Here is a 5,747-nt window from a genome sequence, read left to right as displayed (position 1 = left end):
ATGTAGGAGAACACTGGAATTCTCTTCATGTGTCCATTTAGTTTTGCTGTCCTTTATGGAGTTAGTTCATGCTTCTTGTCTTGACAAGTCTTAGAAATCAACTAGAAAATATATACTTTATAAATGAATTTGATTACTAAACAAAGTATTAAATATATCAATTCTAGACTATCTTTATATACTTCTGCAGCTCTTTCTACCCTCTGTTTCTGGGTTCTGTCATTTTTTGTTATGAAAAAGAAGGCATGGAGGAGATCCTAAGCAGGTGGACTCTTCACATCTTTGCTCCATTTGATATGTGTCTGTGACAATGAAACCCAATAGGTAGCAGAGGTGCTAAAAGCCCCAAACAATGAGTGTGGGGTGGGGAGATCAGAGGGCATTTCACACAACAGGCTGGGTAAATTTCTAGTCCTTACTGAGGATGGAAGCATTAGGGTGGAGGAGGCAAAAAGATTATTTGCATGAAAAATGTTTTGCCTACCACTTGTTGTGATTCCCATTTATCTGTAGTTATGTTTTAAAAGCTGCTTCCTAAGGAAATTCTTCCAGCCATTTCTCAAAGTAGTTTTTGTTTGTTTGTTTGTTTTGTTTTTGTTTTTTTGTTTTTTGGGTTTTTTTTTTTGGGGGGGGGTTTGTTTTTTGCAGGAGGGAAGGGATTGTCGAAAAATTTAAGTCATCTTAAAGGACAGAGGTTTAGAAGCATTTCATTATTGCAATGATCCAAACCCATATATGTCATTTCTTCCTCAAAATCCCACTTGGTGCTCTTGCCTGGCAGGGAGCATTGCTGGTGAGGATGGGGGGGTGTAGGTGAACAGAAAGGGGTCTTCCTGTGGTGGATGGTAAGCGAGAGAAGGAACGTAGCTGTTGAAATCCACAGGCACTTTCTCTTCATAAAGCTCGCCCCCTGGATTTGGCCATAATGGGTGGCAGCTAGTTTTGGCAGCAGGTGGTTCCAGGGGAATCTGCTGGGGAAAGTTCTCCAAAGAATTCTGGGAAGGAAAGAAGTCACAAGGCCAGCTGGTCAGAGGAAAAGGATAATTGGGACAATAGTTGTCATTGAGAGGGCTTCTCCCCAAAGCAGCGTTTTTATTCCATGCTTGCAGATTGTCATAATCTGAGTAGACTCCAGAGGCAGAAGGCTGAAACAGGTCTCCACTATTGTAGATCCTATTACTGGAAAATCTGCATTTTTCATACAGCTTAGTGGGGTCTAAGGTGGAAGTCGGGTCTGCCAGATCAGTGGTTCCCCCTGAACCATAACTCTTGGAGAAGGATAAGCAATCATTCAGTGAATTCGGCTGGAGAGTGTTAGCTATTAAATGTCCACTGTAACTGCCAGGCAATTGGACACCTTCCTGGAATGACCAAGTTAAAGGTAAACTTCCCTGACTTTGTGTTTCACCTGGAAGAGACTTGGATCCTGGGTTCCCCTTCAGCTTTAGGGAGACAGAGGCAGGTGCCCCATGCACTTTCTTCATTGCTCTTCTTGCCTCAGCTTCTAACTTGGTTTCTGGCTTTTGATGATCATGCTCTCCCTTTGACTGGAAGAATATGAAGCGTCCATCGTGTCTCCAGAAGTTGGTGACGGGGAAGCCCCCATGGCCTCGGCAAGGAATCAGCTTCAAAGGCCCATTACAGTTGGGACAACTTTTCTTCTGCTGCTTCTGCCGGGCTTTGTCACAGATTACAGGTCTCAGGTAGACCTTGCGCCCCTCCTTGGTAGAGCAGTTGTGGCCGCACACCACCACACCCAGACAGGACTTCTTGAGGATGCGAGAGTTGTGGTTGTTAGTGTTGCGCATGGCCCAGCTGCTCAGGTGCCGCTGTGCATTCCTGTCTTCTGAGCTGTATATGTGCTTCACATAGGAATCTGGCCACTCCTGGAACCAGTCGGTCTTTTTCACATTCTGTGGCAGTTTCATGTCATTAATGTCCCAGTTTAATACCTCTTTGTCTTCAGAATCAAAGTCTTCAGGTTCCATGATAAAGTCAGGTCACCCACACGTTTTCCTCTATTCAATTTCCTTCAATTTGAACTTGAGAATTTGCTCTCAAAGGTTCTTGATATAGGTGGATCAGCCTTCTGACTTCTTATCCAGGTGTAGACAATATTGTCAAGAACTCATCTCCCGTTCAGGTCCCAGTAAGTTCTGGTCATTTTCCTGTTCCCTATTCCAGGTCAGGGTACACTATGCTAATGAGCTCTGGCAACAATCCAATCAAAATCTAGATGCTCTCAGCTCAGGATAGGTAAAAGCAGCCTGTTTCTTCTCAGCAGCCAACAATGTAATGAATATTCTATGGTGTGCTTCTGAACTTTCCCCTTCTTTATGTTGAGGACCTTGTAACTGAAATGGACATTGAGAAGAACCTTGTGAAGAAGTACAGATGTCTTCCTTCTTGCTTCATAGGGTAAGCCCAAACAGATTCAATCACTGTAGATCTTCATTCTCTTATCATTTATCCAGCCTGTAATCCCAGTGACTCAGCAGGTTGAGGTAGGAGGACTACCAGCCTCAGCAATTTAGTGAGACCCTGTCTGTCTCCTCTTCATTTGCCCAAATTGCCGAAGGCTTGGTGCAGTGTGATGAATAGGCCTTCATTCTGGAGCAGCAGAATGGTGTCGGAGAGCTATGGGAGGAGGCCCAACAATGAGCAGCCACCACCTGGTCTTCCTATTCAGCCATCTTAAAAGTCCTCCTGAAGGTCCTTCTGGATTGGACACAACCTACCTTTGCAGACTGAAACTCCACTCCTTTCTTCACACAATTACTTGCTCTCATACCTACTCTACACTTCCACCTCTATGTCTTGCCCTTTGCCTTGAATTATTTCCCTGCCCCATTGCTTGCCACTGTTTAAAGTTCCACTTAAGATTCTACCTAAGAACTCTCCCCTCCTTTCAGTGGGATATACTTGTTCACTTCTTTTTGGCCCCTGTGACTGTGTGTCTCTCGGAAAGTTACTGTTCTCTGCTCTGCATTACAGCCATCTTGTGACTCTCACATCTTGTCTGAACTCTAAACTATAAGACCCTTGAGGATAGAAGTCTTTCTATTTCTTTCTTATACTTCCAGTACCGAGTATAGCACCTTGAATATACATGGTAGATGTTCAATAAGTATTTTCTAAAAGTTAGAAATTTAAACCTAAAATCCAGATCCTGGGAGCACTGACTACATACCCCAGTAGTGCAATTCACTCTTTACTCCAGAACTTAACTTTTGGGTAATGTGTGAGGTTTCTAGCGGGGAGGAGAAGGGCAAATTGAGAGAATCCAGTGATCATGAAGAGAGAAAGTGAAAATAGTGTTACATTCCTGGTTCCAAATAGTGCCTAGTTGTATCACCAAAATGAAGACTGCTCATGATCCAATATTTTAGCTTACCAATTAGAAGAGATTAAAACCTCCACATCTTCTTTATTGTAAAATTTTTAAGAGATTACAAAGAATCTCTTAACTTTCAAAACATCATGTCAGCATTTCTTTAACATAATCCAGCAAGGAAGAAAATGAGCAGTTGCCTCCCTCTCTAATATCAATTCCATTAGCAAATGGAATTGACATGAAAGTAGCTGGGCGAGGAGAAAATATTGGCTATCTATAAGGTTCCCACAATGGTGCTGTAAGAGAACACCAGATCAGCATTATTCAGTATGTATTAGTCAAAGCCAAAAGTAGAAAAGATCAGTGCCTATGAAATATTGAAGTATACCAAATTTATTCTCTAAGATCTGGAACATAATAAAGAAAAAGACAAATGCTTAAAGTTTAAGTGGAGACAAATTTAGAGTGAATAAAATATGCACAAGTTTTTTTAAGTGGGGTAAACTTCGGGCTTTTCTTAACTAATAGACTACAGCAGACAACAATGAAAGGCAGAGTACATCCATGGGTATAAAGTTAAAACTCATAAAGCTTAGTAAGGACAGAGGTTTTTGTGGGAATGGGACCCACTCTGTTGGGTTCTGAGGCTTGCTGGTCATTTTATCTACTACAAGGAAACCTCAAGTACATACACCCATCAAGCCACATTTATGGATTGTACAAATGATATGCCCAACACCTACATGCAACCATTTGGCACAAACATATAGACACATTACTGATGAGTGACAAATGGCAGATAGGCTGTGGGATCCAGGTGAGCCATTCTAACAGGGTCACCATCCTATGAGTGAAGCTGTAAGGAGGAAAGGATTCTACTCCACAGAGCCTCATGCCAACTAAGGTAATCAAAGTAGGAGCTGTACTTTGAAGAGCCCTGAGTAGAAAGCAGAGGCAGACCCAGCAAAATGGCATAAGGCTGCATGAGGAGCAGCAGGACACCTCAGATCTTCAGATAAATGACCACAATCATATGATTCTATATATGGTTACATATTTTGTAAGAATGGATAAGGGGGCTGAGCTCTAGACTTAAACATAGCTCCCAGACATCAGAAAATGTAAAACAAAGCCATGAGGAATTAGAGGAGAAAACTCAAACATGAGCATCTCTTTGCCTGTTATTGGCCCTGGAAATGGAGATCAAGAAGAATTTAATCTGATCTTGAAAGATGTGAGGACCTTGGACAATAGCTCAGTTTCTTATATAAATTCACATAAAAATATTCCTGGTTTCTTGGGAGCTTCATGCCATTATTTGTTTCCTCAGTACATGGAATAATACCGTTAAACATTTTACATTTTTTTAAAATGCCCATACTATGAGAGTCAACCACGGTTTTCAGAGCATTGGCCCCTTATGATTGATGTCCAGAAGAACACAAAGCTGTTGACCTCTTGAGAGAAGGAAAGCTGAGCTGAGTCCACCACAGACCATTGTCTTTCCTGAGAGCAACTACAGTCTACATCCCAGCTGTGTGTGCTGTTGGATAAGTAGGAATGCCAGTCACTGGAAGGCCCAGCATGGGTGTAAGTGGTCAGAGCCTTAGTCAAAGCCTCTGCTTTCCATTCCTTCCTCTACCTCATTTAATCCCCAGGCAACCTTATCCAGAGGTTAATGTTATGATCCCAATAATGAAGATGAAGAAACTGAGGCAGAGAGCTGACCTTCCCACACTGGTAAAAGTTATATCCATTACATTTTAAAATGAAGTCTTCTCTAAACCTTTTCTTAATAATTTATATACTTTGTCTAGAATTTAATAGAAGTACTTTTTAGTCCCAAATACCTAACAATTCCTTCTATAGCAATTAGGAATGTCATTTATACTTGTATCTCTTATAACATAGTAATTGGAAGTCTACATGTAAATTAGACTTCGATTTAGTCCTCAGGGAATGCATAAACTTAACTAAGACATTAGTGTGACATTAATTCAGAGTTAAGATCCATTCTGATAAAACTCTTACTATTTTTTGCATTTACCAAATAGACAAAGAGACAAATTTGCATTTACCAAATTTCCCTTACTTGCCTGGGTAAGGAAAATGAGGACCGAAAAGGTATAAAGGGCACTTAAATTACAAGCATCAGCTAACAAAATGCCAGGGTAAAAAATAAACTGATCTCTAGGACTGTGGGAATGATGCCTAGAACAATGACAAGGCCTATCTTCTGGGCCAGCGCTGAGGGTTAGAGTCAGGATGAGGTCTCAGGGTTGGGCTTCCCTAAGAGCAGGAATCCTGCCTTTAAGTCCCCAGCAACTGATGAAATGCAGACCTAAGAATAGGTGCTTAATAAATTTCTGAAATTAAAAGAATGGATATATGTAGAAAATTATTTTAGCAGAGG

At 41.3% G+C, this 5,747-nt stretch overlaps 1 pseudogene; it reads right to left on the bottom strand.

Moving 5' to 3' along the window:
- Nucleotides 1-651: 651 nt before the first annotated feature.
- On the bottom strand, nt 652-1,988 carry LOC114092536 (chorion-specific transcription factor GCMa pseudogene; annotated as a pseudogene).
- Nucleotides 1,989-5,747: the final 3,759 nt, after the last annotated feature.

Source organism: Marmota flaviventris, chromosome 10, assembly GCF_047511675.1.
Source record: "Marmota flaviventris isolate mMarFla1 chromosome 10, mMarFla1.hap1, whole genome shotgun sequence".
NCBI lineage: Eukaryota > Metazoa > Chordata > Mammalia > Rodentia > Sciuridae > Marmota > Marmota flaviventris.
This window is presented reverse-complemented; position numbering and strand designations above follow the sequence as displayed.